Raw genomic sequence first — 13,079 nt, 5'->3', positions numbered from 1 at the left:
AATTGTGTCACCCTAGTGCAAATCACACAGTTGTGCAAATAAAAAAAAAATACCTTTTTTGGCTGAAGAGTACCTATCATCAAAATTTCTTTTGATATGTTACAGCTGATTGTATATATAACAACTTTGTAATTAGATTTAATTTAAAAAAAAATGCTTCCTTTTATGTGTTTTTTAGTTTTGAAAATGTGGCCACTAGGGGTCTCCCTAGCCGCAAGCTTTTCATTGATTTCGGACTCACGCCGGCCTGGCAGTGAGTCCGAAATCGCAGTGCTGGCTGAGCACGTGACCAGCTCAGCGCAGCTCCCCGCATGTCAATCAAACAGGCGGGAGTGCTCACATACAGGGCACTGAACACCGAGGATAAGCGGCGCTCTGAACACTGGGGAAAAGCAGGCATCTGGGCAGTGAGGACAAGTGGCACCCCGTACACTGAGGACAAGCGGCGCCCCGTACACTGAGGACAAGCGGCGCTCCATTCACTGAGGACAAGCAGCCTTCCATTCACTGAGGACAAGCAGGCTTCTGGGCAGTGAGAACAAGCGGCGCTCCATTCACTTAGGACAAGCAGCGCTCCATTCACTGAGGACAAGCAGGCATCTGGGCAGTGAGGACAAGCGGCGCCCCGTACACTGAGGATAAACAGGTACTATTCCCATGCCCCCCCCCCCCCCCAAAGAGAGGGCGGAAGCAGTCCCCCCCCCCCAGCAGGCTTCAGTGACGCGGAGCCTGCTGGGGCATGCCCACATCCTCCTGCCGGGTGCTCACACTAAATAAGCAAGAAGATAGGTCAGTTACAGAGCTTTTTAAAGCTCTTTAAAAAGTTTTTAAGGGCAGGGAAGGTGTTAGATGTAGTTAGGGAACATAGCTTAAGTTAGTGTAGAAAAGTTTATTTAGTGATAGGTACTCTTTTAATAAAATCAGTCGGCACTGTCATTTCACGTCACAGTTGCCATTTTTTTTGCCTGCAGGGCAAATTGTGTCACCCTAGTGCAAATCACATTAGGTGTGACAGTTGTGCAAATAAAATAAAAATACCTTTTTTGGCTGTTAAATAAAATAAGTCGTCACTGTTAGTTCACGTCACAGTTGCCATTTTTTCTTGCCAGCAGGGCTAATCGTGTCACCCTAGTGCAAATCACATTAGGTGTGACACTTGTGCAAATTTAAATAAAAAAAATGACTGGCAGAGGAAGGCCACCCCGCAGGGGCCGTCGTGGTGCTGGGATTCCCTTTGGCCCTAGAATGGCCAGTGTTCAGAGGCCACGTACCCTGAACCCCCAAAATTCTGAGGACTTAGTTGACTGGCTATCACAAGACTATTACTAAAGCTTCCGCTCATAACCTTGACGCACCGTCCTTCTCCTCCACCACCTCTCATGCTACCACTTGCCCGCCTGCCGCCACCACCAACACTAGCACCACAGCAGCTTTACTTGATCCGTCAGAGGAGTTATTTACACATCAGTTTGAAGACATGAGTGATGCGGAATCATTATTGCCAGAGGATGTAGTTAACAGGGAATCTATGTGCTGCCTCAAGGGAGGCTCTAACTATGTGCTGCCTAATATGGGGGAATCTATGTGCTGTCTAAAGGGGGGGATTCTAACTATGTGATGCCTAAAGGGGGGCTCTTTGTGCTGCCTAAAGGGGGCTAAAGCACATTATTCCAAACTATTTAGGAATAATAGGTGATTTATGGATTAAAACCAGACTCTGCATCAACTATGTACTTTTCCATGGGAGTTTTGCCATGGATCCCACTCCGGCACACCACAGTCCAGGTGTTAGTCCCCTTGAAACAACTTTTAAATCACTATTGTGGCAAGAAAGAGTCCCTGTGGGTTTTAAAATTCGCCTGCCCATTGAAGTCAATGGCGGTTCACTTTTGCGGAAGTTCGCGTTCACGGTTTGCGAGCCGAAAATTTTATGTTCGCGTCATCACTATCCATCAACCCTTGATACAATCGCAAAATGCCCATGCCAGCTGAGGGACTAATGAAGGCCCCAGGTATCATATGTATGTGCACCTACTCAGCTATGCCTTCTACTAGGCTTTATACACTGCACTACATTAGTATTGCATTGTATTATATGAGCAGTTGGAAGATTGCATGTCAAAGTCTTCTTGTAGGACATGTGAAAAGTAAAAAATTAAGTTTAACCCCTTAAGGACTGAGCCCTTTTTCACCTTAAGGACTCAGCCGTTTTTTGCAATTCTGACCACTCTCACTTTAAACATTAATAACTCTGGAATGCTTTTACTTATCATTCTGATTCCGAGATTGTTTTTTCGTGACATATTCTACTTTAACTTAGTGGTAAAATTTTATGGTAACTTGCATCCTTTCTTGGTGAAAAATCCCCAAATTTGATGAAAAAATTGAAAATTTTGCATTTTTCTAACTTTGAAGCTCTCTGCTTGTAAGGAAAATGGATATTCAAAATAAAAAAAATTTTGATTCACATATACAATATGTCTACTTTATATTGACATAATAAAATTTATGAATTTTTACTTTTGGAAGACACCAGAGGGCTTCAAAGTTCAGCAGCAATTTTCAAATTTTTCACAAAATTTTCAAACTCGATATTTTTCAGGGACCAGTTCAGATTTGAAGAGGATTTGAAGGATCTTCATATTAGAAATACCCTATAAATGACCCCATTATAAAAACTACACCCCCCAAAGTATTCAAAATGACATTCAGTCAGTGTTTTAACCCTTTAGGTGTTTCACAGGAATAGCAGCAAAGTGAAGGAGAAAATTCAAAATCTTCATTTTTTACACTCGCATGTTCTTGTAGATCCAATTTTTTAATTTTTGCATGTTGTAAAAGGTGAAAATTTTTACTTGTATTTGTAGCCCAATTTTTCTCGAGTAAGCACATACCTCATATGTCTATGTAAAGTGTTCGGCGGGCGCAGTAGAGGGCTCAGAAGGGAAGGAGCGACAAGGGGATTTTGGAGAGAACATTTTTCTGAAATGGTTTTTGGGGGGCATGTCACCTTTAGGAAGCCCCTAGGGTGTCAAAACAGCAAAATAAAAACACATGGCATACCATTTTGGAAACTAGACCCCTTGAGGAACATAACAAGGAATTAAGTGAGCCTTAATACCCCACAGGTGTTTCACGACTTTTGCAAATGTAAAAAAAAAAAAAAAAAAATTACCTAAAATGCTTGGTTTCCAAAAAATTTTACATTTTTACAAAGGGTCAAAGCAAAAAATACCCCCCAAAATTTGAAGCCCAATTTATCCCAATTCAGAAAACACCCCATATGGGGGTGAAAAGTGCTCTGCTGGCGCACTACAGGTCTCAGAAGCGAAGTAGTCACATTTGGCTTTTTGGAAGCAAATTTTGCTCTGGAGGCATGCTGCATTTGGAAGCCCCTATGGTGCCAGGACAGCAAAAAAAAAACCCACATGGCATACCATTTTGGAAACTAGACCCCTTGGGGAATGTAACAAGGGGTAAAGTAAACCTTAATATCCCACAAGGGTTTCACGACTTTTGCATATGTAAAAAAAAAAATATAATTTTTACCTAAAATGCTTGGTTTCCCCCAAAATTTCACATTTTTACAAAGGGTTAAAGCCGAAAATACCCCCCAAAATTTGAAGCCCAATTTCTCCCGATTCAGAAAACACCCCATATGGGGGTGAAAAGTGCTCTGCTGGCGCACTACAGGTCCCAGAAGAGGAGTAGTCACATTTGGCTTTTTGGAAGCAAATTTTGCTCTGGGGGCATCCCGCATTTAGGAAGCCCCTATGGTGCCAGGACAGCAAAAAAAAAACACATGGCATACCATTTTGGAAACTAGACCCCTTGGGGAATGTAACAAGGGGTAAAGTGAACCTTAATACCCCACAGGGGTTTCATGACTTTTGCATATGTAAAAAAAAAATAATAATTTTACCTAAAATGTTTGGTTTCCCCAAATTTTTAAATTTTTACAAAGGGTTAAAGCTGAAAATACCCCCCAAAATTTGAAGCCCAATTTATCCCAATTCAGAAAACACCCCATATGGGGGTGAAAAGTGCTCTGCTGGCGCACTACAGGTCTCAGAAGCGAAGTAGTCACATTTGGCTTTTTGGAAGCAAATTTTGCTCTGGAGGCATGCTGCATTTGGAAGCCCCTATGGTGCCAGGACAGCAAAAAAAAAAACCACATGGCATACCATTTTGGAAACTAGACCCCTTGGGGAATGTAACAAGGGGTAAAGTGAACCTTAATATCCCACAAGGGTTTCACGACTTTTGCATATGTAAAAAAAAATATATAATTTTTACCTAAAATGCTTGGTTTCCCCAAAATTTCACATTTTTACAAAGGGTTAAAGCCGAAAATACCCCCCAAAATTTGAAGCCCAATTTCTCCCGATTCAGAAAACACCCCATATGGGGGTGAAAAGTGCTCTGCTGGCGCACTACAGGTCCCAGAAGAGGAGTAGTCACATTTGGCTTTTTGGAAGCAAATTTTGCTCTGAGGGCATGCCGCATTTAGGAAGCCCCTATGGTGCCAGGACAGCAAAAAAAAAACACATGGCATACCATTTTGGAAACTAGACCCCTTGGGGAATGTAACAAGGGGTAAAGTGAACCTTAATACCCCACAGGGGTTTCATGACTTTTGCATATGTAAAAAAAAAAAAAAATTTTACCTAAAATGTTTGGTTTCCCCAAATTTTTACATTTTTACAAAGGGTTAAAGCAGAAAATACCCCCCAAAATTTGAAGCCCAATTTCTCCAGATTCAGAAAACACCCCATATGGGGGTGAAAAGTGCTCTGCTGGCGCACTACAGGTCTCAGAAGAGGAGTAGTCACATTTGGCTTTTTGGAAGCAAATTTTGCTCTGGGGGCATGCCGCATTTAGGAAGCCCCTATGGTGCCAGGACAGCAAAAAAAAAACACATGGCATACCATTTTGGAAACTAGACCCCTTGGGGAATGTAACAAGGTGTAAAGTAAACCTTAATACCCCACAGGTGATTCACGCCTTTTGCATATGTAAAAAAATAAATAATAATTTTTACCTAAAATGCTTGGTTTCCCCAAAATTTCACATTTTTACAAAGGGTTAAAGCAGAAAATACCCCCCAAAATTTGAAACCCAATTTCTCCCGATTCAGAAAACACCCCATATGGGGGTGAAAAGTGCTCTGCTGGCGCACTACAGGTCCCAGAAGAGGAGTAGTCACATTTGGCTTTTTGGAAGCAAATTTTGCTCTGGGGGCATGCCGCATTTAGGAAGCCCCTATGGTGCCAGGACAGCAAAAAAAAACCACATGGCATACCATTTTGGAAACTAGACCCCTTGGGGAATGTAACAAGGGGTAAAGTGAACCTTAATACCCCACAGGGGTTTCATGACTTTTGCATATGTAAAAAAAAAAAAAAATGTTACCTAAAAAGTTTGGTTTACCCAAATTTTTACATTTTTACAAAGGGTTAAAGCAGAAAATACCCCCCAAAATTTGAAGCCCAATTCCTCCCGATTCAGAAAACACCCCATATGGGGGTGAAAAGTGCTCTGCTGGCGCACTACAGTTCTCAGAAGAGGAGTAGTCACATTTGGCTTTTTGGAAGCAAATTTTGCTCTGGGGGCATGCCGCATTTAGGAAGCCCCTATGGTGCCAGGACAGCAAAAAAAAAACACATGGCATACCATTTTGGAAACTAGACCCCTTGGGGAATGTAACAAGGGGTAAAGTGAACCTTAATACCCCACAGGTGATTCACGCCTTTTGCATATGTAAAAAAAAAAATTATAATTTTTACCTAAAATGCTTGGTTTCCCCAAAATTTCACATTTTTACAAAGGGTTAAAGCAGAAAATACCCCCCAAAATTTGAAGCCCAATTTCTCCCGATTCAGAAAACACCCCATATGGGGGTGAAAAGTGCTCTGCTGGCGCACTACAGGTCTCAGAAGAGGAGTAGTCACATTTGGCTTTTTGGAAGCAAATTTTGCTCTGGGGGCATGCCGCATTTAGGAAGCCCCTATGGTGCCAGGACAGCAAAAAAAACACATTGCATACCATTTTGGAAACTAGACCCCTTGGGGAACATAACAGTGTTACAGTGAGTACTTACACCTCACAGTTTTTTTTAACAATGGGCCGTAAAAGTGAAAAATTTGATTTTTTTGCACTATATTGATAGTGTTAGCCCAAATATTTCATTTTCACATTGGGTAATAGGGCAAAAGGCCCCCAAAATTTGTAGAACAACTTTGTCTGAGAAAAAAAAATACCCCATATGTGGATGTAAATTGCTCTGTGGACGCACTACAATGCTCAGAATAGAAGGAGGGAAATTTTGTTGAAATCGAAGTCGGGGGTCATGTGCATTTATAAAGCCCCCAACAGAAAAAAAAAAAAAACACATGTGACACAATTTTAGAAACTACACCCCTCAATGAACGTAACAAGGGGTACAGTGGAAAATAACACCTCACAGGTTTTTTGAAAAATGGGCCATAAATTGAAAAATAAGATGTTTTTACACTAAAATGCTGGGGTTACCCAATTTTTAACATTTTCACATGGGGTAATATGAGGAATTGGGTTACAAATTTTTGAGGGCTTTTCCCCCTGACTATAAAAATACATCCACATATGGGGTAACGTGCTGGACGGGCGCACAACAAGGCTCAGAAGTCATAGAGGTCACTTTGTATTTGTGACCTATGGCATATCAGTAGCTGACGGTTACATACATTCCGAGGAAAATACAAAAATGAAACACCCAAATGTGACACCATTACAGAAAGTACCCACCCTGAGGAATGGGTATAGGGGTAAAGAGGACATTTTTAATGCACAGGTGTTTCCTAAATTTATTTTCCAGGAATGGATGAAGGGTAGCTTTTGAAAATTGCAATTTTCAACCTATACTCTGCTTCATCTTTCTGGGAACAACTAACATGTGACTCCGAATTGTCGCCTGGAAATACGACAGAGCTCAGCGAGAACTCTTCGCATTTGAGGCGGATGTTTGTTACGGACCTAACAGTTGCATACATTTGGAGGAAAATACAAGAAAGGAACACCCACATGTGAGAATACTACAAACAGTACACCCCCTAGGGAAGGTGTAAAGGGTGAAGTGGAGATTTGGAACAGACGGGTGTTCCCTTCATTTATTTTCCAGGAAAGGATGAAGAGTACTATGGGGGGAAGAAAATTGCAATTTTAGTACTGATATGCCAATTATTTTCCCAGAATGATGACCCAGAGTACAGCCAAAAGTAAAAATGATGCCCGCCCCAAACCCTATACTCTGAATCATCATTCTGGGAAGGGGATGTGTGGGGCCGTCCCTATTCTGTTACCTCAAATGCGCAACCCGCTCAGGTGGAGAGAGAGAGCGTTGCGCATTTGAGGCAACTGCAAACCTCCAATGCTGTTGACTCTGTGTCCCATGACCCATTTTTTAGGGTGAAGAAAAAAAAAAATATTGGAGTATTGGGAAAAAGGTTTTTTTTTTTGGGCGGGGGGGGGGGGGGGGGGGGGTAGGGTATTTTGGTATAAAATTTGGAAGTCAATGTACCCTGGACTGGTACATTGGAGCCGAATTCTGGGGAATGAAAATTAGGGCAAAGTATGGAAAATTTAGTACTCCATGGAAGTGTGATACTCCCTGAAGCATTCTATGCAGAGGCCCGGATTATCTGGGCAAGTGTCACACTGAATGGTGGTGTCCCTCCGTCTCCCCTTCCTGTAACACACTCTGCATTTCTTCTGGGTTCGTCCCGACCTTCTAGTGTTGGGGATCACACCAGGAAAGTGTTGGCCCGGGACGATTCGGGGACCTAAAGTTCCAGAGGTGCTCTGACCCGCTCCTTGGCGGTCACCAAAGATGAGGGCCTTTAGAACTACCTCTTGGAACTCCAGGTATGTCCCTGTGTTGCCAGCGTTCTGGTACAGTATAAAAGAATTGTACATGGCAACCTGTACCATGTAGACCGCAACCTTTTTATACCATACACGTGTTTTCCGCATGGCATTATATGGCTTGAGGACTTGATCAGAAAGATCAACTCCCCCCATATACTGATTGTAGTCCAGAATACAATCAGGCTTGAGGACCGGTCCCGCGGTACCTCGCACAGGGACAGGGGTGCTGCCATTCCCATGAATTGTGGTGAGCATAAGGACATCCCTCTTGTCCTTATACCGGACCAACAACAGGTTCTCATGGGAAAAGGCACGGGACTCACCCCGGGGGATAGGAGCATGTAGGGGATGGGGCGGAAGGCCTCTTTGATTCTTCCGGACTGTCCCACAAGCGACCGTGGATCTGGCGGCGAGGGATGTGAAGAGAGGGATACTAGTATAAAAGTTATCCACATAAAGGTGGTAACCTTTATCTAGCAATGGGTGCAAAAGGCCCCAAACGATTTTCCCGCTAACACCCAGAGTGGGGGGACATTCTGGGGGTTCAAAACGGGAATCTCGTCCCTCATACACTATAAACTTGCAAGTGTACCCGGAGGTACTCTCGCAAAGTTTATACATCTTCACGCCATACCGCGCTCGCTTGGTCGGGATGTATTGCCGGAAGCTGAGTCTCCCCTTGAAGCTGATGAGCGACTCATCAATAGAGACCTCCCGCCCCGGGACATAGGCCTCCCAAAATCTGGCCCCGAAGTGATTGATGACCGGCCTGATTTTATACAGGCGGTCATACGCAGGATCAGTTCGGGGGGGGACATGCCGCATTATCAGCATAATGCAAACATCTCCGAATGGCCTCGAACCGGGGACGTGTCATGGCCATACTGTAGAGGGGTGTCTGGTAAAAGACGTCCCCACTCCAATATTGCCTGACACAGGGTTTTTTAACTATACCCATATGCAGCGCGAGGCCCCAAAAGGTCCTCATTTCGGCTGCATCGACTGGAGTCCAGCCGCCGGGTCTAGCTAAAAATGAGCCCGGGTTAGCGGCAACGAACTGTTGGGCATACAGATTCGTCTGTGTAACCATCAAATTAACAAAGTCATCACTGAAAAAATGACCGAAAAAGTCCTTTTCAGTGAACCCGACAATGTTAATTTTGATTCCTGAGTCGCCAACAAACTCAGGAATCACGGGCTCGTGGTCCGCTGGCTCAGCCCAGTCAAGTTCTCCGGTACGAGGTACCAGTGACCTTGGCAGGGGGGCTTCACTAGTATGAGCGCCAGGGGGACTCATACTAGCATGGGGCACAGGGTCAAGGGCAGAGGAGGTTTGCGGCACCGCACGGCGGCGTCTCCGCCGCCTTGGTGGCTCATCATCTGAACTAGATGATGAGGAGGACGATGAAATAAGGAAGGTGGGGTCTTCATCGTCCTCTGAGCCGCTCTCGGTGTCGGAGGCAATTAGGTCATATGCCTCCTCCGCCGAGAACACTCTGCGGGCCATTTCCCTACTCTAATGTGGATACGGGGGTGTGTGTGTGTGTGTGTGTGGGGAAAAACTTTATTGGTGTATGTGCTGCGTGTGGTGTGGTGCGATATTACCCCCCTAACCCTCCCTAGCCTAACCTAACTAAACTAAACTAACCCGCCCTAACAGAAAGAAAAAAAATATAAAAAAGGGGACTTTTATTTTTTTTAAAGTGAAAGGGGACTTCTAACGCAAAAAAAGCCCTGCGCCAAAAAAAAGCGTTTATCTAATCAGTGGTGTGCACACTGATTAGCGCTTGTGGCGGCAGGGGGCGCAGAAGTCAGTGGGGGGTCCGGCCACTCAGCCCAGAACAGTGGCTGGTGGCTTGTACACAGACCCCCACACAAAAAAAAACGAAAAATAAAATAAAAAAAACGCTTAACCTCGAAAAATTGCACCCGCCTGAACCCCAAAAAAACGCTGATCAGTGATAAATCACCGACAGCGGTGGGACAGGCTGCACACACAGGTACGGTCCGTCCACACAGTACACGCCTGCTACTGGTGGCACGGAACACCTATGGGTGCAAAAAAATTACGCGGTAACCGAAAAAAGTGCCTTTACCACCAAAAAAAAACGCTGATCAGTGATAAATCACTGACAGCGGTGAGGCACGCCGCACACACAGGTAAGGTCCGGCCACACAGTACACGCCTACTACTGGGGGCACGGACCGCCTATGGGTGCAAATACACGCTAGAAAACCCGAAAAAAAGCGCCGGCACCACAAAAAAAAACGCTGATCAGTACTACGGGACTGATCAGCGGCGGGTGGGCTTTAACAAACGGTGGCGGACCGCTCTTTTATAACTAAGAGGGTCCGCACACACGCTTAGGAAAAAAAAAAAAAAAAAAAGATCTGCGCCCAAAAAAAACGCTGCCGGCAGACCGCAGCGACCCAGCAGGGCCGGGGTCACGCAGCTAAAGGTGCTACGGACCCACGGACACCCTCTGAGGTACGCTGGAAAAAATAAAAAAATAAAAAAAACTTTTTTTTTTTAACCCTAACCTGTCCCTACCTAATCTAAAGCTATCCCTGGGGATTTCTGTGCCAAGGGGCCACAGAAAGGGGGCAAGGGGCACTTTTTTTACTGAGGGGATGGTGGGCAGCACGGGGCTCCGTCCTGCACACCAGATCTCTCTGAAATGGCGGGCAGAATGGAGCAACATGCTCCTAGCCCACCAGATCCCCTCCCATTACATTGTGATTGGTATGGCCACTTTGGCCACCCAATCACAGCTGTACTGAGGGGGTGGCCACAATGCCAGCCCCCAGTACAGCATGGATGGTGATTGGTGGTGTATACTACACCACCAGTCACCATCTATATCCAGGTCACAGGGTCACACGTGACCCTGATGACCTAGAACCGCTGCAGAACGCCGGTTTGTAGTTACCGGCGTCCTGCAGCGATCGCCGGTATAGGAGGTCCTCCGGACCTCCTCCGGCACACTGCCGGGATGTCTGCTGATAGAAATCAGCAGACATCCGGCTCCGATCCCCGCCCGGCGAGCTGCGGGGAACGGAATCGCAGCGCATCGCTCGTCTGAATTGGCGAGCGATGCGCTGCGATCGCCGACATGGGGGGTCATCATGACCCCCCTAGGCGATATGCCGGGATGCCTGCTGAACGATTTCAGCAGGCATCCGGCTCCGGCGCCCCTCCGGCTAGCGGTGGGGGGCCGGGATATGACAGGACGTACTCAAACGTCCTGAGTCCTTAAGGACTCGGAAAAGGGGCCGTTTGAGTACGTCCTGCGTCCTTAAGGGGTTAATAAACTAGTGTAATAACTATGCATCATATAAAAAGAAAATTTACTTTAATAAACTATATCAAAAAATACAAATATTCTTTTTACAAAACTTTTTCTATATAAAAAACATAATAAATTTTAAAGAATCACACTTACTTGGTATTTCTACACTGACCTCTTAAGGACACGGTGTGTATCTGTACGCCCTGTGCCTGGTCACGGTATATAATATATATATAATCATACCGGGTCGGTCCCGGGTGCTAATTAAAGTTGGGACCCTAGGCAAATAGGGTGTGGCACTGATCGTTGTGCCGCGCGCTTTTAACCCTTTAGACGCGTTGTTCAAAGTTGATCGCCACGTCTAAAGTAACAAAAATACACTCTTGGCAGCTCAATCGCGATGTCCTGATCAACTAGAACGCGAGCGGAGGGTGCTTTACCTGCCTCCGTTGCATCCGATCGGCGATTGATTGTTCCAAGCCTGAAATCCAGGCTTGAGCGATCGACAGCCGATAACACTGATCATTGCCGTGTTAATGCACGGCAATGATCTGTGTAGCAGATCAGTGTGTGCAGTGCTATAGCCACTAGAGGGGGCTATAACATTTTTTTTTTTTTAAAGTGTGAAAAAAAAGTTAATAAAGATCATTTAACCCCTTCCCTAATAAAAATAAGAATCACCTTGCTTTTCCCATTTAAAAAAAAAACTGTGTAAATAAATATAAACATATGTGGTATCGCCACGTGCGAAAATGTCCGAACTATAAAAATATATTGTTAATTAAACCGCACGGTCAATGGCGTACGTGCAAAAAATGAGCCATCAAACTAGCTTGTATGCGGAAAATTTAAAAAGTTATAGGGGTCAGAAAATGACAATTTTAAACATATAAATTTTCCTGCATGTGGTTATGTTTTTTTTCAGAAGTATTACAAAATGAAACCTATATATGTAGGGAATCATTTTAATCGTATGGACCTACAGAATAAAGATAATGTGTTATTTTTACTGAAAAACTACGTAGAAACGGAAGACCCCAAAATTTACAAAACTGCATTTTTTCTTCAATTTTTTCGCACAATGAATTATTTTTCCATTTCGCCGTGAATATTTTGGTAAAATGACTAATGTCACTGCAAAGTAGAATTAGTGGCACAAAAAATAAGCCACAATATGGAATTTTAAATGCACAATTGAAATCATTGTGATGTTTAGATGGTGAGGAGGAAAAAATGTTACTACAAAAACAGAAAACCCTGAGTACTTAAGGAGTTAATGCTGACCTGAGCAATAAAGTAAACTTTTTATTTATTCAACACTGTAAACAAAAAAAATGACATAATTGCTGTACTTTGTTAATGTGCCTAAAAAACAAGAAATAAAAAAAGTTGTCATATAGACCTGAAAATGGTATCTATATAAATGAAAAGATTTACCACAAAAAATTAAGCCACACACACAGCTCTATGAATTTAGTCACTAAGTTATGTGATCCTTAAAATGGTGCCATTGAAAGGTACAACTTGTCCTGCAAAAAAAAAAAAAAAAAACTCATATTGCTATGTCAATGGGTCAATGGAAAAAAGAATACAAAAGTATTCTAAAAGGGTTATTGAAATGTGATTTGCCATAGTTACTCTGTTTCAGATTTCTCCATAGAATTACACAAAACGTTCTCTGAGGTTAAGAATTCTCTCACAGAATGTAATATTATTATTATCCTTATTCTATGCTATATATATATATATATATATATATATATATATATATATATATATCTGCTATATATATATATATATATATATATATATATATATATATATATATATATATATTGTCTCCCAATTGTCAACAAAGACAAGGCAGTTTTCCTCAATAGACCT

This window comes from Hyla sarda, chromosome 5 (assembly GCF_029499605.1).
Source record: "Hyla sarda isolate aHylSar1 chromosome 5, aHylSar1.hap1, whole genome shotgun sequence".
NCBI lineage: Eukaryota > Metazoa > Chordata > Amphibia > Anura > Hylidae > Hyla > Hyla sarda.
Note: the sequence above shows the minus strand (reverse complement) of the source record.